At 42.7% G+C, this 26,625-nt stretch overlaps 1 long non-coding RNA gene and 1 other non-coding gene across 2 annotated transcripts in view; one reads left to right on the top strand and one right to left on the bottom strand.

Annotated features, from left to right (window-relative positions):
- Positions 1-26,625, bottom strand: part of LOC126355803 (uncharacterized) — a 367,829-nt gene that overhangs the window by 225,711 nt on the left and 115,493 nt on the right. The window lies entirely within an intron of this gene.
- Positions 11,883-11,957, top strand: Trnar-gcg (transfer RNA arginine (anticodon GCG)). The gene has a single exon. It is a non-coding gene; the product is annotated as a tRNA-Arg (tRNA).

Genomic DNA, 26,625 nt, shown 5'->3' with positions numbered 1-26,625 from the left:
GGTGGGTCATGTTTGCGCTTTCGCATAACTATAATTCCTAGCCAGTTGGGTAGCTGCAATTTACCCACTTGGTGCCAGAGGAAAACTCTTTAGTTTACTGGAAGGGGAAAGGCAACAGGTATTAATTATAAACTAAAACTTAAAACTATTGAAAATCTGTATTTATTCAAATGTGTGTGACTTCCTAAGGGACCAAGCTGCTGATGTAATCGGTCCCTAGACGTATACACCACTTAAACTACCTTATGCTAAGAACAACACACACCCATGCCCGAGAGAGTACTCGAACCTCCGGCGGGAGGGGTCGCACAATCCGTGACATGGCGCCTCAAACCGTGCGGCCACTCCGAGCGACTTTTATTTATTAATTACCAAGCATATTGATGCCACCCCTCTGTATTAGATAGCTAGTCGCATTGTTCTTAGCGTGCTTTTTTGTATATTTACCTTACATTATTTTTGATTATGTTACCTGATATATAACTTTTATGTGTGGGAAATTGTGTACATGTATATTTTAAGTGATTTGAGTGACATGCCCACAGAGAAAATATTAAGTAAAGAGAAAGAGAAAACAGTGGGACAGAGAATAGGAGTAGGATTATTAAGACGTGCTGTGAAATGGTGAGTGTTTCTTTTTTTTTTTTTTTTGTTTTTCGTGAACGACAATTGGGAAGCTAATAACGTCACTCATTTTGGGCGCAAGAGTACGTGGAGTAAATGTCCAGTGGTACTTAATCAAGTGGTGTAATCCAGGTGAAAATTCCACAGATAAGCTGAAGAATACTGTGCGTTCTAAGGAGGCATCGAAACGTGCGTAATGTCTCCTCGGACATTCTCAATCAGGTGCCCTTAATATTCAAGCACGCCGAAGAGTTTCTGCAATTAATATTATTGTTCGGTAGCAAACGTAGCTAAACTACAGAAATTTAGTCAGTAATGGCGTCCTCCAACATCTAACAGTTCTACAAAAGTGAAACATCAAATATTCGCGAACGAAAGCACGGTGAGTCGTTCAGCGAGACATCTGTCATCACCGCAACAAGGTCGCGCAAAACCTATCCAACCTTTAGTGTTCTGTCCGGCGTCACACTGCTGTGACTGCTGCAGCTTTGGAACGTGCGGACACTCATTCGAGGTGATCGACGGATCAGAATGAAACACCTAAGTGCTCGGCAGGACGCCTCTGTCGCTAGTGCTGACACACTCGTCCTCCAGTTGGGTACTCAAAGGTGTGTGCCTGTTGGATTCCTCGCTGCCAAGCGGAAGACCATAAAGAGCAGCGAAGGACGTCTTGTGCGGTATTGCTTGCGCGCTACGAAGCTGATCGTGCTAATTTTTTATCGAACATTGTCACAGGCGATGAAACATGTATTCATCACTTCGAACCGCAACAAACAAAACGGGAACCCTTGGAAAGGTTCCACACCTCATCTGTTCTGAAGAAAAAGTTCCTCGTGGAGCTGGTCTTCGGAGACTCTGAGAGGGCTATTCAGTTTGACGTCTCCCCCCATGCCACGCAGAATTAGCCGAGCGGTCGAAGCGCTGCAGTCATGGACTGTGCGGCTGGTCCCGCCGGAGGTTCGGGCCCTCCCTCGGGCATGGGTGTGTGTGTTTGTCCTTAGGATAATTTAGGTTAAGTAGTGTGTAAGTGTAGGGACTGATAACCTTAGCAGTTAAGTCCCATAAGATTTCACACACATTTGAACAATTTTTTCTTCCCTCATAGTGCAACGATCAACTCTGAAGTGTATTGTGCTACCCTCAGGGAACTGAAGAATCGACTTCAGCTTGTTCGTCACCACGAAAAAGCAAAGGAACTTCTCTTTCCCCATGACAACGGAATGCCTCACACGAGCCTGCGCAACCCAGAGGAGTTCACAAAATGTCGTTGGACAACTTTCCTTCATCCACCCTACAGCCGGGATCTCGCACCTTCCAACTTCCGTTTGTTTGGCCCAATGAAGGAAGTACTCCGCGGTAAGATGTCAGAAACCATCACACTGAACAGAGATTATATTCAAAAACAGGGTTCGTGGCCAGAAAAGGGGACTAATATGATGTAATGGAATCCTGAATAAAGTAAACCTGCTTTCAGGAAAAACAAAAGATGTGTTTTATTGCCTACTGAACGCCTTTCGACATTTCGATGCCATAGCTTCATCATCAGGTTCGAATTGGTTCGAATGGCTCTAAGCACTATGGGACTTAACGTCTGAGGTCATCAGTCCCCTAGACTTAGAACTACTTAAACCTAACGACCCTAAGACATCACACACAGCCATGCCCGAGGCAGGATTCGAACTTGCGAACGTAGCAGCAGCGCGGTTCCGGACTGAAGCGCCTAGAACCGCTTGGCCACAATTGCCGGCCGACTGTAGGAGTTATTGTACATTCTTAATTACAGTGCATGATATGTAGTGTAAATGTAAGTTAATGAACAACTAATTCACAAACGTAAACAATACATTAACTGCAGTCTGGTACCTACAATGTCATTTGCCAGAACTCTGTTTTTATATGCGATAAACTGGTAGAAATTTATCTGAAAAATTCAAAGGACTTTGGCTGCTTCTAGTCTCAATAAAAATAATAAATCAGCAATTGCTCGCCATTCTCTGAAAACGGGCCACAAAGTTAACAACATAGAAACATACTTTAAGGTCTTACATGTTAACCCAGAGGTTTCATATTAGAAATCCTAGAAATGTAGAAATTTCTTACATCCATCTTGAACGACGGATTTAATTCAATAGAGTCCTAACAACATTCAGTAAATGCCTTAGCATATAAAAACGTAATTACTAAGCTGCTTTCACAGTTAATTCTATCTCTGTTTACCTTCTCACCGCTGACTCTTTTTTTACATCTCTCTCATCCTACCTACCATAGCTATACACACCTACGAGTTCATTATAATAAACTCCGATAATCTTTTATGTTAATAAACATTTATTGCATATTGCACAAGAAGTTATTCAATAATATATTCCTGCACAATGTAATAGTATTGATTCTTATATGAAATACGCATGATTCTCAAATAATTCACTTATATTTTCTAACCTGTAATAATAATGTTTCTGTTTAATTTTAGCCATTGTCGATAATAGACACTATTATATTTTCTGTATAGTACGCAAGCAAAAAAAATTGTTTAAAGAATACTCTGTATTGTACAACATGAAGTTATTTATCCATCTTGTAGTACTGAAGTATCCATGCAATTTATATTGTTCTTTGAAATTTGTTGTTTTAAGTTGAAAACTGTATATGTTGCACAAGCGGGAATTGTTTCATTCGGTGTTATGTTTTTATTACTAAATTGCTAAAACATTCAATCCCTGGTACAGTTAGTGTATTACTAAATCACTAAAACACTCAGTCCCAAATGCAGTTTGCCTGTAATGGCTTCCAGGAGCAAAATGTATTGATTTCCAATATTTCATATAATTTTTGGGTGAATTTAAAAATCTGAAATATTGCCATAATCTACACATTCAAACGTATTATCATACGTTAAAGGTTTAACACAATAAGACAAGTATTAACGTAACAGTCTGTCTATACACTATCTGTGTGACGTGGATCCGGCCAGATCGACCGTGACGTTGCTGTGAGGTGGAAAAGAGAAGCAAGAACCACAGCTAGACAAGGACCAGGTATGAAACTTCCTGACAGATTAAAACTGTGTGCCAGACCGAGACTCGAACTCAGGACCTTTGCCTTTAGCGAGCAAGTGCTCTACCAACTGAACTATCCAAGCATGACTCAAGAGCCGTCCTCACAGCTTGAGTTCTGTCAGTACCTCCCCTCCTACCTTCCAAACTTCACAGAAGCTCTTCTGCAAACCTCCTGGAAGAAAGTATATTCCGGAGACATGGCTTAGCCACAGCCTAGAGGATGTTTCCAGAATAAGCACTTGGTAGAGCACTTGCCCACGAAAGGCAAAGATTCCGAGTTCGTGTCTCGGTCCGGTACACAGTTTTAATCTCTCAGGAAGTTTCATATCAGTGCACACTCCGCTGCAGAATGAAACTCTCATTTTGGAAACATCCCTAAGCTGTGGCAAAGCCGTGTCTTTTCAATATCCTTTCTTCCAGAAGTGCTAGTTCTGCAAGGTTCGCAGAAAAGCTTCTGTGAAGTTTGGAAGGCAGGAGGCGAGGTATTGGCAGAAATGAAGCTGTGAGGACAGGTCGTGAGTCGTACTTGGATAGCTCAGTTGGTAGAGCACTTGCCCGTGAAAGGCAAAGGTCCCGAGTTTGAGTCTCGGTCCGGTACACAGTTTTAATCTGTCAAGAAGTTTCAAATCAGCGCACACTCCGCTGCAAAGTGAAAATCTCATTAAGGACCAGGTAGATTTCATGTACTGAGGGAGAGGAACCATCGAACATTGGGCAGGGTGATTGTAAAAATTACATAAAAAAGTAAGGGGCAGGAACCACTCGTGAGTTCCAAAGTACTACCAGAAGCCCAGCTAGTACAATTATTGCGTGTAAGGAGTTAAAGAGAATAGGGAGAGCATTAACTCATGAGACACACGTTTCTGTAGTGAATGCTAAACGACGCTTGAAGAGCGATACCACTGGATAGTGGGTAACTGGAAACAAGTGACTTGGAGTGATGAATCATGCGATACCCTGTGGCAATCTGATGGAAGGATCTGGGTTTGGCGAATGCCTGTAGAATGTTTGCTGCCACCACAAGTAGTGCCAATAGTGAAGTACAGCGGAGCTGGTGTTACATTATTAAGCTAAAGATTTTGCGAACCGCATCGTCCATGGTGTAAGATACTAGACTCCAGTGGAAGTCAAATAAACCTGTCATTCATTGTCAACGCATCGTAACGAAACGAAAATCTTGCTCATATTGATCTTGCCGGAAACGTCCGTAATAAAATTATTGATATTTTAAATTGCCACAGAATTTAACCGATAAAGCGTATTAAAATGGAGGAAACCTGATATGCTCGTAATTAAATGTGTATTAGATTTCGTGTATATAATTTTCGAAGTAACTAAAAGCGTGAAATTTTTGAGTTCTTAGAATCCACTAAATATTACGCTCACTCAGTCCGAACCGATTACTAATATACAACAAACAAGTAAGCAAGGCCACATGGTGGCTTTGGAATACCATAGTATGACGAATTTGGATATGTATTTGAAGTTTCCATGCCGTCTAAATTATTTAGCAATGAAATATCAGCTGTTCTCTCCTGCTTGGTAGTATCGCCTTGGTTTGTCTCATGGGAACATCCGGTAACACGACCTTAGTTCGCTGTCAGGCCACATGAAGCGCTGGAGGTTTAGGAATTCATGATCCTTCTTTCTTATTGGCTGATTCTGAGTCTTCCACGTTTATTTTCGTTTCTTAATTAACAGAATACGTTGCACTATCTTATGCTTCTGATTACGACTTCTCTCGTTTGTTCCACTCTTTGAATTGTATTGTAAATATAATGGCGGAAAAAAGTCACAGTACCAGGAAGAAGTTGCGGAACATAAACGAAAGTTATGTAATGAAATGGAACACCTACAGCAATCCTTACAATGTTATTTATTATATGGCTACCAGTTTCAGTGCTCCAGTACACCATCTTCAGGCCTTAATTTATGTTGAGGGGTTAACTCCAATCGAATACACGATTCATCAGAGGCCAACATCTATGAACTGGTTTTCGCAGACTACCTGTTGTGTCGTCAACCAGCAACTACCAATTCAAGTTGGTAGTCTCCAGCCCAAAGTTGGCAATTGATGGCTGGATACACTACAGCATTGTCACAGGTACACGTTTCATCTGTGGCCAACGTCTATGGACTGGTTTTCGCAGACTATCTGTGACAATCATTTAGCTATGAACGATGAAAAGACTGTAAATATATCCTTCAGCTTATCCTATGCTGATACTCACTTCTAGCAAACTTCTTGGCATATACTTAGATACGAAATTAACCTGGCAGACTCACATAGACAACATATCTCGAAAGCTTTCGCGATTTATCTATCTACTGAAAAAATTACGCACCTGTGTTTCTGAAAGCCTGCTGATTAATTCCTATTATGCATTCTTTCAATGCCATATTAGCTATGATATTCTTCTATGGGGTAATTCTCGATGCTTCAGGAAAATTTTTATTTGGCAGAAGAAAGCCATCAGGATCATCTCTGGGGTTACCAAAAATAACATAATATGTAGGTCATACTTCAAAGAATTACAGATAATGACAGTTCCTTCTCTTTTTATATACAGCTGCCTTATGTACATAAAAGAAAACTTTAACAGTTACAACCTTAGGCAGTCCGTTCATAATCATAACACTCGCCAAACATTTAAGATAGACACACCAACAACTCGACTCAAGAAAACACAAGACAGTTATGAATACATGGGAATAAGGCTTTTCAACACATTACCTGTGCAGGGCATGGAGAGCTGCATCAAACCAGTCTCAGGACTGAAGACAACAACAACAACAACCTGTGCAGGCACATTGTGTCTCTCTTAATATATTTAAAAGTAAGAGTAAAAAGTGGCTGAAAGACAAAGCTTTTTACAGTGTTAAAGAATTTGAAAACTCTTCAAAAATAGAGCTGACTTACGAAACAACTTGCAACTCTGTTTGTACCTCTTCCAAAGCTTCTTTTGCCTCTGTAGTTCTACATTTAACTGTTAAACATCTGGAGAAATCCTTATGTATGAAACGTATTCTTTTATTATGCACATTCTTTAAAATGCACACTTTAGTTATGTGTGATATCTTTATGTATCAAATGTATTCCTTTATTATGTATGTTCATTTAAAATGTATACTTTAGCTTTGTATGATACCTCACAATAGTTATATTTCTTAATATGTAAATTGTACATTACCACTAACGACATCGATTGCATGTACATGCTTAAAGATGGATAAATAAATAAACGATTTTGTGTCTCCAAACATCAGCTACGAACTTTGTGCTGGTAGATGATGTAGACGCAACATCGTTGCTACAGGTAGCGTCCAGAAAACAGTTCACCGAGGTTGGCCACTGATGAATCTTGTATTCGACTGGCGTTAACCCCCTCAGCTTCAGTTAAGGTCTGAAGATGGTGTACTGAAGCACCGAAATTGGTAGCCAAATAATAAATAACACCTTAAGGACTGCTGTAGGTGTTCCATATTGTTACATAAGTGAACGGCCAAAGCCCCTCAAACCTTCAATCAGAAGGATGGCTAAACAAAAACAAAACGAAAGTTGGTAGACGTGTATCTACATCTGAAAGATAGTCTATTCAAATTATTTCACATCATTCTCATAGTAGCGCCACCATGATGATGCAAATCAGGTTCACTTTACATACACTCTCTAACGGTCGTGAGCGTCAGTTACCATTGAGATCGGACATGATCATCTGATGTTGTTGTTGTTCTCTTCAGTCCTGAGACTGGTTTGATGCAGCTCTCCATGCTACTCTATCCTGTGCAAGCTGCTTCATCTCCCAGTACCTACTGCAACCTACATCCTTCTGAATCTGCTTAGTGTACTCATCTCTCGGTCTCCCTCTACGATTTTTACCCTCCACGCTGCCCTCCAATGCTAAATTTGTGATCCCTTGATGCCTCAAAACATGCCCTACCAACCGATCCCTTCTTCTAGTCAAGTTGTGCCACAAACTTCTCTTCTCCCCAATCCTATTCAATACTTCCTCATTAGTTACGTGATCTATCCACCTTATCTTCAGTATTCTTCTGTAGCACCACATTTCGAAAGCTTCTATTCTCTTCTTGTCCAAACTATTTATCGTCCATGTTTCACTTACATACATGGCTACACTCCAAACAAATACTTTCAGAAACGACTTCCTGATACATAAATCTATATTCGATGCTAACAAATTTCTCTTCTTCAGAAACGCTTTCCTTGCCATTGCCAGTCTACATTTTATATCCTCTCTACTTCGACCATCATCAGTTATTTTACTTCCTAAATAGCAAAACTCCTTTACTACTTTAAGTGTCTCATTTCCTAATCTAATTCCCTCAGCATCACCCGATTTAATTTGACTACATTCCATTATCCTCGTTTTGTTTTTGTTAATGTTCATCTTATATCGTCCTTTGAAGACACTGTCCATTCCGTTCAACTGCTCTTCCAAGTCCTTTGCCGTCTCTGACAGAATTACAATGTCATCGGCGAACCTCAAAGTTTTTACTTCGTCTCGATGAATTTTAATACCTACTCCAAATTTTTCTTTTGTTTCCTTTACTGCTTGCTTAGTATACAGATTGAATAACATCGGGGAGAGACTACAACCCTGTCTCACTCCTTTCCCAACCACTGCTTCCCTTTCATGCCCCTCGACTCTTATGACTGCCATCTGGTTTCTATACAAATTGTAAATAGCCTTTCGCTCTCTGTATTTTACCCCTGCTACCTTTAGAATTTGAAAAAGAGTATTCCAGTCAACATTGTCAAAAGCTTTCTCTAAGTCTACAAATGCTAGAAACGTAGGTTTGCCTTTTCTTAATCTTTCTTTTAAGAGAAGTCGTAATGTCAGTATTGCCTCACGTGTTCCAACATTTCGACGGAATCCAAACTGATCCTCCCCGAGGTCCGCATCTACCAGTTTTTCCATTCGTCTGTAAAGAATTCGCGTTAGTATTTTGCAGCCGTGGCTTATTAAACTGATAGTTCGGTAATTTTCACATCTGTCAGCACTTGCTTTCTTTGGGATTGGAATTATTATATTCTTCTTGAAGTCTGAGGGTATTTCGCCTGTCTCATACATCTTGCTCACCAGCTGGTAGAGTTTTGTCATGACTGGCTCTCCCAAGGCCGTCAGTAGTTCCAATGGAATGTTGTCTACTCCGGGGGCCTTGTTTCGACTCAGGTCTTTCAGTGCTCTGTCAAACTCTTCACGCAGTATCGTATCTCCCATTTCGTCTTCATCTACATCCTCTTCCATTTCCATAATATTGTCCTCAAGTACAGCGCCCTTGTATAAACCTTCTATATACTCCTTCCACCTTTCTGCCTTCCCTTCTTTGCTTAGAACTGGGTTGCCATCTGAGCTCTTGATATTCATACATGTGGTTCTCTTCTCTCCAAAGGTCTCTTTAATTTTCCTGTAGGCAGTATCTATCTTACCCCTAGTGAGATAAGCTTCTACATCCTTACATTTGTCCTCTAGCCATCCCTGTTTAGCCATTTTGCACTTCCTGTCGATCTCATTTTTGAGACGTTTGTATTCCTTTTTGCCTGCTTCATTTACTGCATTTTTATATTTTCTCCTTTCATCAATTAAATTCAATATTTTTTTCTGTTACCCAAGGATTTCTAGCAGCCCTCGTCTTTGTACCTACTTTATCCTCTGCTGCCTTCACTACTTCATCCCTCAGAGCTACCCATTCTTCTTCTACTGTATTTCTTTCCCCTATTCCTGTCAACTGTTCCCTTATGCTCTCCCTGAAACTCGGTACAACCTCTGGTTCTTTCAGTTTATCCAGGTCCCATCTCCTTAATTTCCCACATTTTTGCAGTTTCTTCAGTTTTAATCTACAGGTCATAACCAATAGATTGTGGTCAGAGTCCACATCTGCCCCTGGAAATGTCTTACAACTTAAAACCTGGTTCCTAAATCTCTGTCTTACCATTATATAATCTATCTGATACCTTTTAGTATCTCCAGGGTTCTTCCATGTATACAACCTTCTTTCATGATTCTTAAACCAAGTGTTAGCTATGATTAAGTTGTGCTCTGTGCAAAATTCTACTAGGCGTCTTCCTCTTTCATTTCTTAGCCCCAATCCATATTCACCTACTATGTTTCCTTCTCTCCCTTTTCCTACACTCGAATTCCAGTCACCCATTACTATTAAATTTTCGTCTCCCTTCACTATCTGAATCATTTCTTTTATTTCATCGTACATTTCTTCAATTTCTCCATCATCTGCAGAGCTAGTTGGCATATACACTTGTACTACTGTAGTAGGCGTGGGCTTCGTGTCTACCTTGGCCACAATAATGCGTTCACCATGCTGTTTGTAGTAGCTTAGCCTATTTGATTTTGTATTTATAACCCTGTATTCACTTGACCAGAAGTCGTGTTCCTCCTGCCACCGAAATTCACTAACTCCCACTATATCTAACTTTAACCTATTCATTTCCCTTTTTAAATTTTCTAACCTACCTGCCCGATTAAGGGATCTGACATTCCACACTCCGATCCGTAGAATGCCAGTTTTCTTTCTCTTGATAACGACATCCTCTTGAGTAGTCCCGGCCCGGAGATCCGAATGGGGGACTATTTTACCTCCGGAATATTTTACCCAAGAGGATGCCATCATCATTTAATCATACAGTAAAGCTGCATGTCCTCGGGAAAAATTACGGCTGTAGTTTCCCCTTGCTTTCAGCCGTTCGCAGTACCAGCACAGCAAGGCCGTTTTGATTAATGTTGCAAGGCCAGATCAGTCAATCATCCAGACTGTTGCCCCTGCAACCACTGAAAAGGCTGCTGCCCCTCTACAGGAACCACACGTTTGTCTGGCCTCTCAACAGATACCCCTCCGTTGTGGTTGCACCTACGGTACGGCCATCTGTATCGCTGAGGCACGGAAGCCTCCCCACCAACGGCAAGGTCCATGGTTCATGGGGGTAGTCATCATCTGATATTAGTCAAAAATGCCTTTAAAAAGACAAAGACGCGTTTATCAGTACCTCACTCAGTTCGGGCGAGGTCGTGTAACAGGGCTACGAAAAGCTGGATGTTCATTCTGCGATGCTGCAAAAACATTTGCCAGGAATGTAGACAGGGTACATGATTTCAGGGAATGATGGTCTCGAGATCGTACGGTCGCAAAAGGACCACGCTGCTGACGGCCACCTGGCACTGCCGAGAGGGAAGACCATCGTTCAGTGTATGGCTCTGGCGCATCGTCTTGCGTCGGCAGCAGCAATTTTAGCAGCAGTTGGCACCGCAGTGACGCAACGAACTGTTTACAAATCGGTTACTCCTAGGACGGCTTCGACCCAGATGCCCTGCAGCGTGCATTTCACTCACCCCAATCCACCGCCATTTACAAGTTCAGTGGTGTCAAGCTAGACCTCACTGGAGGGACGTCTGTTGTGTTTTCTGATGAAAGATGGTTCTGTCTGGGTGCTAATGATGGCCGTGTGTTGGGTAGGAGGAGGCCAAGTGAGTGCATGCAGACACCGTGTGTGCATCCTAGGCACACTGAACCTAGACCTGTCGTTTACGATCTGTGGTGGCAGGTTATCCCACGCACCCTAACCGCGTGTTTGTGCGTCAGTCTGGTGATTTGACTTGTTGTGCTGTCATTCATGAACAGCATTCCAGGGAGCGTTTTCCAACAGGATAACGCTCGCGCACTTACCGCTGTTGCAACCCACAGCATCACAGAATGAGGTTTTCACTCTGCAGCGGAGTGTGCGCTGATATGAAACTTCCTGGCAGATTAAAACTGTGTGCCGGACCGAGACTCGAACTCGGGACCTTTGCCTTTCGCGGGCAAGTGCTCTACCAGCCCAAGCACGACTCGCGCCCCGTCCACACAGCCTTACTTCCGCCAGTACCTCGTCTCCTACCTTCCAAAGGTAGAGCGCTTGCCCGCGTAAGGCAAAGGTCCCGAGTTCGAGTCTCTGTCCGGCACACAGTTTTAATCTGCCAGGAAGTTTCATATCAGCGCACATTCCGCTGCAGAGTGAAAATATCATTCTAGAAACATCCCCCAAGCTGTGGTTAAGCCATGTCTCCGCAGTATCCTTTCTTTCAGGAGCGCTTGTCGTGCAAGGTTCGCAGGAGAGCTTCTGTAAAGTTTGGAAGGTAGGAGACGAGGTACTGGCGGAAGGCTGTGAGGACGGGGCGTGAGTCGTGCTTGGGTAGCTCAGTTGGAAGAGCACTTGCCTGCGAAAGTAAAAGGTCCCGAGTTCGAGTCTCGGTCCGGCATACACTTTCAATGTGCCAGGAAGTTTCAACTCCAGCGTCATCCATAAACGGCATTAACACTCCGTGCATTGACCGACGAGGTGGAACAGACGTACAACTCTGCTTCACAAACTGACATGCGCCACCTACATAAGGCAGTGCAAGCACGTTTGCTTCTTCCGTCGACATTCTCACGGTTATACCGGCCATTAATGTATCAGCTCTCTGCAGTACGTAGCGAAACTCTGCATGCCATGCACCGGAATAATACACTCTAAAGTTGCTATTGCTAACACACAATTCCCTTTCGAGCGAAAGACACCACAACTCCTTCTCTACAATTCTATCGAGACACCTTTTTTGCTGTGTTCACTTATCGACCTGTCGATACATTCCTGAAGTTCGTCTCTGTCGCATAACACTACACAGATTACAATTTCCAAATCTTAAGCGAAATTACAATTTAATACTATTAAGTAACGCAAGATTGTGAATATGCAACTTAAGAGAAATGAAAAATAACAATTTTATAAACAGAAGGTACGTAGGGAGAAAAATAATAATCTTAGACTGCTACAACCATCTCCTAAGTGCTAAGAGAAGAGAAGAAAACAATACGTCGTAGGAGAGAATGGGGCACAGTGATCAATTGAATATATAAAATTTACGACTGTCAGGATGACATCATGTTTTTGCACATGTAGCGTGCAATCTCTGTGAATTTAGAAGGCTGTCAAAATTTGATGGTTGATTGATGCTGGAGTAACGAAATTGCAAAGTTTGCTACGCCTGTAGTAAGGATTTGTACTCCTTTATTTTGTAGAAGCTTAATATTGAGAAGATAAATAGTTACCATGGGTATTGTCTCTTCAACTACATAAAGTACAGACTGATTACTTCTGTTTATGACTGAAATCATGTGTTTGAATTAAATGTGTTTAACTGTGTTGATAGGGCATGGGGCAGAGTGAGTAATTTTTCCTGGGGCACAGTGAGTATACATGCAGAAATAAAAAATGAGTCACTACAGAGAGGGAACATTACTTTTAGTCTAACGCCTGCTCAAGAAATGAAGAAAGCTGTGAATAGATACGATGATCAAAAAAGGTGCAATCGTTGGATGTGAAGTAGAAAATGCCGATAATGACACCAACAGGGCAGATATAACAGATAACAACATAGTCACTACTCTAGTTGAGAGTGTTCCTGTAGCTGTTTAAGTAGTTCAAGACATTTGGTATCAACTAAACAAATTCGACATCTCCCGAAAGCAATACCCTGTAAGATAAAAGTTTTGCGTGGAAGAAAAAAATGGGACAAGAATTCTTACTGATAACCCAGAGAAGCAGGTGCTTCTAGAATGTGAAAATGGGCAAAATGTCCAAATTCTCAAAATCAAACAACCAATAAACAAACCCACTTCTGAAAATAAAAATCAGCTAGACAGCAACTCATAAAGCCTCTGCTATTCTTCAGATATCTGACAGTGATAATACTTCGAGTCCTCATGTCAAAGAGGAATTTAACATCGAAGTAGAGTTCGAAGAGAACAATTACGATATTGTGAAAGTGGCAACAGAAGTCATGTTAAGTCTGACAGACATTTTTCACTCGCTGAAGATGCAGAAGCACATGAAATTAGTTTCCCAGGTGTCCTTTGTAGACTACTGAAGCGTTCTACAGCCGGCGGCACAAAACTGCAGCAATATTTGTACTTCCTATTGACATGAATACTTACAATGTCCAGTGAATTTATTATGTACAAATTTAATGTATCCCGCAATGTTTACTAAGAAAAGTAAACGTCTCCCATCAGTGTGTGCATTTATTTTTTTACTTTTTTGCTCGTTGTGCTCCACGTGGGTATTTTCACATCAGTTCGCTGTCAATTACTCCGTCTGTAAAGTTTTTATCGGAACGAAACGTACAGATTAATATAGATACTAGATGCCTTAGACTTCCTACATGACATGAACTGATCCACAAATACTACCAAATTTCATCACAGAATATCCTAAAATCAAAAATGTGCCCACTGTACCCCAGTCTAATCTTCTATAGTAGTATCTTCACAGCATTCATCTACAGTACTGCCTGTAATTGAGGAGAGTACTACGATAGTCTAAATGTTCAGAGACATTACAATAACGGTATAAAATATATGCAAGAGGGGCCTAGGTGAATCCATATTATGCAGTAAGCTTCAAGCAGATAAAACTGACTTACGTTATCGTTTAATAAGACTCTGGCTGAAGCAGAAAGGAGTGACTTAAGCAAGCATTAAAATCTTAATATGTTTGTTCACTAATGTTAACATAGAAACATATAATAAAAAAAACGTTGTAACTGCTCGAGAACGGCTTTTACACTTAAAAAGCAACGATGGTAAGAGTATTTGTGTACATACAGAGTGTTTCAGTAAAATTGTTTGCGTCCGTAACTTACAAACTAATAGCTGAAGGGAAAATTTATTGCGGTAGATTAACATAAGAAACGTTACACTTTCTGTGGAGCTACGAACATAGTTTATTGTATTTTCGTGCAAACAGTTGCAGCAAAGAGATACAATTTTTAATGGAACAATAGCTGTTTCTGTCATACTCTCGAATCATTTTGACCACCTGTGTACGAATCAATTCCATATCACGTTTAGTTAGGGAGTTACAGCCCTTGAATGTTTCAGGGGCAGATACAACACGCTGTAGATAGTAAGTGACTGTATGATGACGGATGTTGTGGAATGTTGATCTAAATGAGGTGTTGAAACGTGGGTCCATGTTCCTCAGTTCGCAACGCAATGCACTTTTAACGGACCTGCGGACGAGATGTGACGACACTGGTTTCACGGAGCGATATGTTTCCTCGATGGACCGTTTTAGATCATCTGGGGTTGTGGGCTCGGTGACATAAACCCGATTCTTATACCCAAAAAAGGAAATCCACTGGTGCTAAATCCGACGACCGTGCGGTCCATTGATGATGACCATAGCGGCCTAACCATCTTCCAGTGAATCTGTCGTTCAGTTCTTCCACAACTCACGTCCAGTCACAACGGCTTTATTTCCGCCAGTGACTCGTCTCCTGTCTTCCAGACTTCACAGAAGCTCTCCTGCGAAACTTGCAAGAGTAGCACTCCTGGAAGAGAGGATACTGCAGAGTCATGGTTGGACACATTTCCCAGGCTGTGGCTAAACCATATCGCCGCAGTATCATTTCTTCCAGGATTGCTAATCCTGTAAGTTTCAAAGGAGAGCTTCTGTGAAGTTTCCAAGGTGGGGGATGAGGTGTTGGCAGAAGTGAAGCTGCGAGGAGGGAGCGTAATTCGTGATTGGCTAGCCCAGTCGGTAGGGCACATGCCCGCGAAAGGCAACATTCCCGAGTCTGAGTCTCGCTCCTGCACACAGTTTTAATATGCTAGAAAGTTTCACATCAGGGAATAACGTCCATTGTAGCAGACGGGGCTGTATAGGATAAAAACTTGGTCGAATACAGAGACTGGAATACACGCAGTACATAACTGAGGACGAAGGAGGTAAGTGATACTCTGCGCTGAAGAGGTTGGGTCAGAAGAAGTCGGGTCGGACCACCACAAACCAGTCAGAACACTGATAAGCCAAAAAAGTGAAAAACGAGCCTAGTCTGTCCTCACGGCTTTGTTTCACATTTTTATTCAAATAGTGTTGGGAGACTATTAATATATTAGGAAATTGGCAATTTTCAATACCTGCACGTTTTATGTTCGTTAACGATATTTACTGAGGGCGATTCAAAGTAATCGCACCCACTGCACAATAAAATAATAGTTTCTTCTGAAGCTGGATATGTTCAGCCTCACGTCCAAGCTTCTGGACCACTTCAACACAAGTTTTGGGTTGACAGCCAAGAAGCAAATGCTCCTCGACGAGCCAGTGTCTTCTTCTGTTTACAGCGAGGAACAAAATTCCAGCGTGACGTGAAAGATATTTTATTTCACTTCAGTGTGTGTCATTGATCTGTTCTGAACACATTCTTTTTTCTTTTGCTAGTGCCTGTGTCCCGCATGATGCGTAAGGTCGGTATGGTTAAGTCAGATTTGGCATGGAGGAGGAGAGGCACCATAGGACATTTTATTTTCTACTGTCCCTACTTTTACAAATAAATTCGTAAAACTTTGTCCGCATGACCAGGAAGGATTCAGGATTCACACTCATAGCAGTGGAAGTGCAAAAACGTAACAAAATAATGTTTTCAGACATGAAATTTCATCATTTTTTCACTTACTGTTGGCTTTGTTTGTTCCTATAGGTACATTTTTCTTCACAAGTAAGCGAGATTCTTTGATGAATTTTGCACAGCATACAAACCATACTTGCAGCTGTATGAAACTCTAGTATTTTCCAAATCTATTAAGAACTATGGTAAAACTAGAGATAATTAACTACAAAATTCGATTTTTTCTAAACATAAAGCATAAAACGTAACAGCTCATTCATTTTTTCATAAATTAAATAGATTCTAGAGTTTCAGACACCTGTAAGTATGGTTTCTATGCTGTGCAAAATTTATCGAACAGTCTCTCTTACTTATAAAGAAAGGTGTACCTACAGCAACAAATGCAGCCAATAGTAAATGAAAAAATGATGAAATTTCACATGTAAAAAATTTTATTTTGTTATGTTTTTGAACTTCCGCTGCTATGAGTGTGAATCCTGAATCCTTCCTGGTCTTACTGACAAAGTTTTGTGAATTTATTTGTCAGCGCATGGACACTGGAAATTAAAATGTCCTGTGGTGCTTCTCCTGCACCAAGTCGGCCCGTTTGACGTCCTATCCCCCTTACAGATGGAATTAGTGTACCCCAGCTGTCTGCGGCTAGTGTAAGCCATGAAATAGTGCGAATGTGTTGCAAATGTTTGCGAGGCGGGACGTGGGGACCAGCCAGGCATTTACCTAGTGGGATGAGGAAAACCGCCTAAAAACCACATCCAGGTTGGCCGGCACACCACCCTCGTCGTTCATCCGCCAGGCAGATTCGATCCGGGGCCAGTGCGCCTGCCCGAGACCAGGAAGCAGCGCATTAGCGCTCTCAGCTACCCTGGCGTTTCTGTTCTAATCATATACTCATTCCTTAATACTATAAATTTTCGGCAGCACGCGACCGAGCAGAGCTACAGGGATGAATGGGTTAGTGAAGAACATGTAGCACCTCCCACCCCACATGCAGTCCACTATCTGAGAGAACCTCTCTCCAGTGGCGTTGACGATGGAAAATTTAGCTGTAGTTTTTTTTTCTATCCGTTCCCATGTACCACGGTGGAACTGTCTGTTCTGATAACGTTCTTTCATAGAAAGTGGTATCTTGATCCCAGATTTTCGTAACAGTAAAAGCACTGCTATGCTCCAACAGTGGCCCTAAGACAGTGTCCGATCGATGGCAGCTTGTTTTGTCTCTACGATCCCGGCTCAATATAACTCGGGGCTCTGAATCGTTTACATGCCCCTTTCCACTTTCACTAACCTGTGATGGACTGTAGGAGTACAAAAGTCTTTAAACCTTTAGAATTGTTAGAATAAACGTTCACTGGAAGAGAGTTCTCCAGCAGAGGTTGAAAGCCAGTCACTTCATTTAAATTTTAATCTGTGTGTTCACAAGATACTAAGACCCCAGTTTTCATGCTCTGAAATATTCTCCTTTAAATGAAATCTGATCCATAAGAGACCCACAACGTAATCTGGCTACTTGTACCTCATACGTTGTAGTGACCAGGAATTTTCTCATAGTGCAGTGGAATAGGGAAAGGGGAATTTAACATCAGCTATACCGAAATAACTTGAAACCATAACCTTTCCAAAAAATCTCATCTAGCTACTCGCTATCAGTTTACAGGGCGTTCGGAAATTCCCTTTACAAACTTCGGGGACATGTTGAGGGGAATGATTACATAATATTTTGAATAGGAACCCATACCCGAAACCGTACCGTTTCGTTTCTAAAAAATGGTTCAAATGGCACTGAGCACTATGGGACTCAACTCCTGAGGTCATTAGTCCCCTAGAACCTAGAACCAGTTAAACCTAACTAACCTAAGGACATCACACACATCCATGCCCGAGGCAGGATTCGAACCTGCGACCGTAGCGATCTCGCGGTTCCAGACTGCAGCGCCTAGAACCTAACGGCGAGTTTCGATTCTACGACGTTTTCAATTCAGATGTGTAACTCATCCACTTCTGCATGAGGAACTGAATTAGGAGTGACACAGTAGAATTATTTAGTATTAGTTCGAAAAGAAGTATAATGAAACATCCATTTATCATTTAAGCACATTAGGGTTCTATTAACCCTTAAACATTACGTTTCTACATTATTTCAGAATAAAAAATAATCCGGCATACCTTACGTACAGGACAGTGCTGACGCATTACACCAGCGGCTCGATGTGGCGACCACCAATGTTGTCACAGACATTGCACTGACGAAGCATATTCCGGTACACACTCTCCGTCCCACCTGGTGTATCTTCAGTTCCTAGCCCAGCGGCCAGAACTCGTGCCAGCAGTCTTCATCTGTCTCTACAGGAGTCTCGTAAAATAAACACTGCAGGACAGACGTTAAGTGACGTCAGGTGACCGTCTGACGTAGTACACGTCATCCTTTCTACCCTATTGCATGCCAGGACAAGCAGCTGTGAGACTTGGTCTTTCCCGCAGCAGACATGGACGCATTACACATCTTAATCGAAACCGTCGCAGAAAGTTGTTTCAGGACATGGGTTCCAACACAAAATATTATGTGATCACTCCCCTCTGCAAGTCTGAGAAGCTTGTAATTCGAAACATCTTGTATGTGAATTACACCTTACTGGGGTAATTTGTGAAATGCACTTGTATATGTGCTCTGTATCCTACAACACCTCAAAACTGAAATGAGCTCATATGGTAGCCAAAAATCGGCGTTTTCGCTACTGAAAGCACGTGCCTTGATGTTCCGCTGCGACGCACACTTATCTTCTTCGCTGAAAAGTGCACTGAACAACAAAATACTCGCTCTGCTGAAGACAGATCATGCACTTTCTCTTTATGTACATAATAACACTGATTCTAATTCTCTCTTGAAAGAGGCTCATACGGAAGCACATGTGATGTTTTAAACAAGGATCAAAGGAGTGTAAAACAGATATGTACACTACTGGCCATTAAAATTGCTACACCACGAAGATGACGTGCTACAGACCCGAAATTTCACTGACAGGAAAAAGATGCTGTGATATGCAAATGATTAGCTTTACAGAGCATTCACACAAGGCTGGCGACAGTGGCGACACCTACAACGAGCTGACATGATGAAAGTTTCGAACCGATTTCTCATACACAAACAGCAGTTGACCGGCGTTGCCTGGTGAAACGTTGTTGTGATGCCTCGTGTAAGGAGGAGAAATGCATAACATCAAGTTTCCGGCTTTGATAAAGGTCGGATTGAAGCCTATTGCGATTCGGTTTATCGTATCGCGACGTTGCTGCTCGCGTTGGTCGAGATCCAATGACTGTTAGCAGACTATGGAATCGGTGGGTTCAGGAGGGTAATACGGAACACCGTGCTGCCTCCCAACGGCCTCTTACCAGTAGCAGTCGAGATGACAGACATCTTATCCGCATGGCTGTAACGGATCGTGCAGCCACGTCTCGATCCCTGAGCCAACAGATGGGGACGTTTGCAAGACAACAACCATCTGTACGAACACTTCGATGACGTTACCCTTGGCGCTGCATCACAGACAGGAGCGCCTGCAATGGTGTACTCAATGACAAACCTGGGTGCACGACTGGCAAAACGTCATTTTTTCGGATGAATCCAGGTTCTGTTTACAGCATCATGATGGTCGCATCCGTGTTTGGCGACATCGCGGTGAACGCACATTGGAAGCGTGTATTCGTCGTAGCTATATTGGCGTATCACCCGGCGTGATGATATGGGGTGCCACTGGTTACACGTCTCTGTCACCTCTTGTTCTCATTGACGGCACTTTGAACAGTGGATGTTACATTTCAGATGTGTTACGACCCGTGGCTCTACCCTTCATTCGATACCTGCGAAACCCTACATTTCAGCATGATAATGCACGACCGCATGTTGCAGGTACTGTACTTGCCTTTCTGGATACAGAAAACGTTCGACTGCTGCCCTGGCCAGCACATTCTGCAGATCTCTCACCAATTGAAAGGTGGCGGAGCAACTGGCTCGTCACAATACGCCAGTCACTACTCTTGATGAACTATGGTATCGTGTTGAAGCTGCATGGGCAGCTGGGCCTGTACACGCCATCCAAGCTCTGTTTGACTCAATGGCCAGGCGTATCAAGGCCGATATTACGACCAGAGGTGGTAGTTCTGGGTACTGATATCTCAGGATCTATGGACCCAAATTGCATGAAAATGTAATCACACGTCAGTTCTAGTATAATATATTTGTCCAATGAATACCCGTTTATCATCTGCATTTCTTCTTGGGTAGCAATTTTAATGGCCAGTAGTGTACTTAAGCAGTTTAAACGCAATGCGATAAATTACTCGCAGACTCAGATGAATTAACAGAAAACGGATATCGATTCCTCAACACCCACATGTTCCATGCAACTTGGAAACCAAAAAAAGTTAATAACATTGCTCATATGAAACACAGCTCAAAAGTATCTCACGTGAATAAATCCGAAAACAACGTAACAGATAAACAAGCCACGGCATCCCAAGACAGCAACCGTTTCACCAAACAACTGGATAACGTCTCTTCCAGATACCCATCTCAGTGCCACAAGACGTCTATACCAGGGTTACTCTTGGTCTCACGGCGCACTTTGAGAATCCTGGTACTTTCTTTTGAAGATTAATAATTTTTTTTAAATGAGAAAACTCCTTTTATTTAGTGATTACTTAAATTTTAAATCATAATTAATAACAGTGACTCATAATAAAATTTTTTAAAAATAATTTCTGTCGTCAAAATGTCGAATAGGAACGCCATGTTATTAACAGTTTTTTGAGGAGCACTGAATCACCGTAGAACACAGTTAGGAAAATCTTCGTCTATACAACGTAGTTCGACACACCTAACCAGCAGCAAAGTGGAGCTCGCTCACGGCAGTAGGAGGAGATAAGGAGAGTCGCATTGTACGCCACGCCGGGTCTCGCTAATCGATATCTGCGCCAAGCAATGCTATTGGCTGGCTGGCTGGCTAAATTCTCAGCTTAATTAGCGTGCGAAAGACATGCCTTTTCGGTTACTCTAGCAGGCGAAAGACGGACTGTTCATTCATACAAGCAAGTGCTTATCGATACATGTATGACTCACAGTATGAAAGGCACCTACTGCTTTCAGTGCGACATGTTAGGCAGTGTCCTTAGTAGGTTCAAATGGCTCTGAGCACTATGGGACTAAACATCTGAGATCATGAGTCCCTTAGAACTTAAAACTACCGAAACCTAACTTACCTAAGGATATCACACACATCCATGGCCGAGGCAGGATTCGAACCGGCGACCATAGCTGTCGCGCGGTTCCAGACTGAAGCGCCTAGAACCGCTCGGCCACTCCGGCCGGCCTTAGTAGGTCTGTTACATTGTCTAAGTGTCCTGCCACTAAAACGCAGCCGTTGGTTAGCCTTCCCCACAACATTTTTTATGTGTTCTTTCCAATTTAATTTGTTCATAATTGTAATACCTAGGTGTTTAGTTGAATTTACAGCTTTTGGATTAGACTGATTTTATAAAGTTACTTGAAATCCGTCTTGATTGCAATTTTTTTTTATTCATATGATCGGTTTCGGTTCATTCAGAACTATCTTCAGATCTGATATTTCAGTTACAGGAGTAACCCGTCCAAATCCAGCAACTTTCACATGCTACGTCACATCTGATTTATCGTGGCTTTGTTTTTTATAGTATTTGTTGGGTCTTGTAGCTCAAGGAAGCAAGGGAGAGGATGTTGTTATGGGTGACCGATATCCTATCTCTACAACACGAATGCACACGTGGATTAATACGGTTCTTTATTTACATGAACTGGAAACGTTTACTTAACTTGACTATAGTCCAAGTTTTGTGGTGCAAGCTCATCAGTAATAGTGCCCTTGCAGACTGATGTAACTCCAAATCGGTAATCTTGCTATTACAAACTATAGTTTCTCACTGCTAGTAAAGTACAATTCTAGTTGAGGTAAACTAGTCCCACTATAGTCACTAATATGGGCGCTATGTACTTTCGTAGCCTGTGAGGAAGTAAACGTGCTCTGCGATTAAACTGATAGACGCCAGACTGCATAATTGGGTTAGGCCCTCTGGTCAGCAGAAACGGTCTAAATATATGCTGCCGAGAGGGTGTTGGCGCCGTGTTGCTTGTGGGTGTGTCTCTGGCCTTTCTCGTGATAGGCGCCCTTCATCCAGCGCCTACTAATTGATCTTCGCGCTTCATCTTTGCCGGCCGATATGCTGGCGACAGCTTACGCCAGCACAAGATTGCTTTCTGTGTTGTTAGTTATGATGGAAAACTGAATCGATGACTGAATAAATCAAGATGTTCTTATTTTTAAAAAATTTTTAACTTTCAAAATAAATGAAGTGTTCTATCAAAGTATCAGAATTCTCAAAGCGTTCAGTAAGAAGAAATGCTTGTGTAAGCCTGCATTAAATTCAGAAATCGCAACTACGGTATTCATTAAAAGACGAATTCACGTCTTTCACACCAACCGTTCACTGATCAGCATTCGTTGTTACACACCGCATGGAGAATAACAAACAGCTCCAAGACTGGTACTGGCCTGTCTATTGGTAAACTGTAACTGTCCTATCAAAACTATCTCATTGTTCAAAAATATCACGTTCCTACGAACAAGCAGGTATCTGGAGATACCATAATAAGCTGAAAGCCAGTTTGCAACCAACAAATATTAGTAGAAAAAGCAGTTGACTGCTTTTCACTCTTAAATTTTTCTTTTTATTAGTTTTCACTTCTTCTTTCACTTTTTCATCATTAAGAATAAAATTCCTATTTGACATATGATATCAATCCACTTCTTATCAGACTATGTATCAATAATGTCACACTTATGTCTAGCTTATTGTTAGTTACTTACAGTGAAAATACTGTCGTATTGTCTTTAATGCCTGTTCATGTTGTTGCCGTATTTTTTAAAAGCTGTAAGCTTCTTGGGTTTGTGTTGACCTCAGGCTGTTTTTTTATGAAGTCAGATCATGATCTATTAAATCTGCTCTCCTACTTTATATTATATGGAGGTACGTTTTTATCTTTGCCAGAAATTTAGTTACTATCATCTGAAATCAACTACAAGTGCCACTGTAACAAAACGCAATAAGATATGCGAATGCTATTTGATAGTGGAATCAACAAATAATATTAGAAAATAAAGTCTGTTAATTCCATTGATAAGTGGTATCATTCTCAGCTGATTTCTCTTAATTCAGGGAGATCACGCTAAAGTAAGCCAGTGGTTATTTTGCGAAGGGAACACGTAAGTGCGATATATGTGCATCTCGTTTGGTGTAGGCAGAAATTTAGTATGAATCTTTATTTGATAAAAATGTTCAAATGTGTGTGAAATCTTATGGGACTTAAGTGCTACGGTCATCAGTCCCTAAGCTTACACCTACTTAACCTAATTTATCCTAAGAACAAACACACACGCTCATGCCCGAGGAAGGACCAGCCGCACCGTCCATGACTGCAGCGCCTCAGACCGCTCGACTAATCTCTATTTGAACAATACAGTAACTCTATTTGAACAATACAATAACCGTGGCTGTTGGACTAAAATTCAAACAAGTCAAAGTGCAGATTGTAATTACGCTGCTGATTATTACAAACGCTGGACCTGATTACTAAAAATTCACACCAGACAAGAGAGTAAGCAGTAACTATTCTAATGATTAGGCGCCACAGAGATAGTCCTTAAAGATTTCACAGATTCGAATCTGAAAATTGCTATTTTTCATAAATGATTAATTATGATCCAGTCCAAGGAAGTCCGGTCTCCTCGAATGAAAGCAGGAAATGCTAACATGATATGTATTACAGCATAGGATTACATCATACCTTTCTTCGTAAACATCAGAAGAAGGGTGAGCCCTTTTCGAACAGACCTACACTCCTGGAAATTGAAATAAGAACACCGTGAAATCATTGTCCCAGGAAGGGGAAACTTTATTGACACATTCCTGGGGTCAGATACATCACATGATCACACTGACAGAACCACAGGCACATAGACACAGGCAACAGAGCATGCACAATGTCGGCACTAGTACAGTGTATATCCACCTTTCGCAGCAATGCAGGCTGCTATTCTCCCATGGAGACGATCGTAGAGATTCTGGATGTAGTCCTGTGGAACGACTTGCCATGCCATTTCCACCTGGCGCTTCAGTTGGACCAGCGTTCGTGCTGGACGTGCAGACCACGTGAGACGACGCTTCATCCAGTCCCAAACATGCTCAATGGGGGACAGATCCGGAGATCTTGCTGGCCAGGGTAGTTGACTTACACCTTCTAGAGCACGTTGGGTGGCACGGGATACATGCGGACGTGCATTGTCCTGTTGGAACAGCAAGTTCCCTTGCCGGTCTAGGAATGGTAGAACGATGGCTTCGATGACGGTTTGGATGTACCGTGCACTATTCAGTGTCCCCTCGACGATCACCAGAGGTGTACGGCCAGTGTAGGAGATCGCTCCCCTCACCATGATGCCGGGTGTTGGCCCTGTGTGCCTCGGTCGTATGCAGTCATGATTGTGGCGCTCACCTGCACGGCGCCAAACACGCATACGACCATCATTGGCACCAAGGCAGAAGCGACTCTATCGCTGAAGACGACACGTCTCCATTCGTCCCTCCATTAACGCCTGTCGCGACACAACTGGAGGCGGGCTGCACGATGTTGGGGCGTGAGCGGAAGACGGCCTAACGGTGTGCGGGACCGTAGCCCAGTTTCATGGAGACGGTTGCGAATGGTCCTCGCCGATACCCCAGTGTCCCTAATTTGCTGGGAAGTGGCGGTGCGGTCCCCTACGGCACTGCATAGGATCCTACGGTCTTGGCGTGCATCCGTGCGTCGCTGCGGTCCGGTCCCAGGTCGACGGGCACGTGCACCTTCCGCCGACCACTGGCGACAACATCGATGTACTGTGGAGACCTCACGCCCCACGTGTTGAGCAATTCGGCGGTATGTCCACCCGGCCTCCCGCATGCCCACTATACGCCCTCGCTCAAAGTCCGTCAACTGCACATACGGTTCACGTCCACGCTGTCGCGGCATGCTACCAGTGTTAAAGACTGCGATGGAGCTCCGTATGCCACGGCAAACTGGCTGACACTGACGGCAGCGGTGCACAAATGCTGGGCAGCTAGCGCCATTCGACGGCCAACACCGCGGTTCCTGGTGTGTCCGCTGTGCCGTGCATGTGATCATTGCTTGTACAGCCCTCTCGCAGTGTCCAGAGCAAGTATGGTGGGTCTGACACACCGGCGTCAATGTGTTCTTTTTTCCATTTCCAGGAGTGTATATAATACACTGAGCTGAGAAAAGACATGAGACAGAGATATTCACATATACATATGGCGGCAGTATTGCGTACACACGGAATAAAAGGTCAGTGCATTGGGTGCAGCTGTCTACTCCACTCAGGTGATTCATATGAATAGTTGTCCAACCTAATTATGGCCGCCCAACGGGAATTAACACAATTTCAACGGCGAGTGGTAATTGGAGCCAGGTATTTAGGAAATCGATAGGAAATTCAATATTCCGGGATCCACAGTGTCAAGAGTGTGCCGAGAATACTATATTTCAGGCATTACCCCTCACCACGGATAACGCAGTGGCTAGCAGCCTTCAGTTATCCACCGACATCAGCGGCGTTTGCGCAGAGCTGTCAGTGTTAACAGACAAGTCACATTGCCTAAAATAACCGCAGAAATCAAAGTGGGACATACGACAAGGTATCCGTTAGGACAGTGCGGTAAAATTTGTTGTTAATGGGCTGTAGCATCAGACGACCAACGCTAGTGTCTTTGTTAATAGCGCTACATCGCCTGTAGCGTCTCTACTGGGCACGTGACCAGATCGATTGGACCCCAGATGACTGGCGATCCGTGGCCTGATCAGATGTCCCGATTTCAGTTGATAAGAGCTGATGATAGTGCTCGAGTGTGACGCAGACCTCACAAAACCATGGACCCAAGTTGTCAACAAGGCACTCAGCAACCTGTTAGTGTCTCCATAATGGTGTGAGCTGTGTATACATGGAATCCTTTTGTCCAAGTGAAGCTATCATTGCCTGTAAATGGTTATGTTCGGCTATTTGGAGATCATTTGCAGCCTTTCATGGACTTCATCTTCCCAAACAACGATGGATTTTTATGGGTGATAATGTGTCGTGCGACCGGGCCACATTTGTTCGAGATTGGTTTGGAGAACATTCTGGACAATTCGAGCGAATGATATGGACATCCAGATCGCCTGACATGAATCCATCTAACAATTGTGGGACATGATCTAGAGGCTAGTTCGTGCACAATATCCTGCACTGGGTAACAATACCACCACTTGCACAGTAGGTCAGAGATCAGATTAACAATGTTGCTCACGCAGCATATGTTCGCTTTATCGGGGAACGACGAAGTTATTGACTGTGGATGGTATCGTC

The sequence above is a fragment of the Schistocerca gregaria genome, chromosome 3 (genome assembly GCF_023897955.1).
Source record: "Schistocerca gregaria isolate iqSchGreg1 chromosome 3, iqSchGreg1.2, whole genome shotgun sequence".
NCBI classification, from domain to species: Eukaryota; Metazoa; Arthropoda; class Insecta; order Orthoptera; family Acrididae; genus Schistocerca; species Schistocerca gregaria.
The sequence above is the reverse complement of the archived record's forward strand: the minus strand, read 5'-3'. Positions and strand labels throughout refer to the sequence as shown.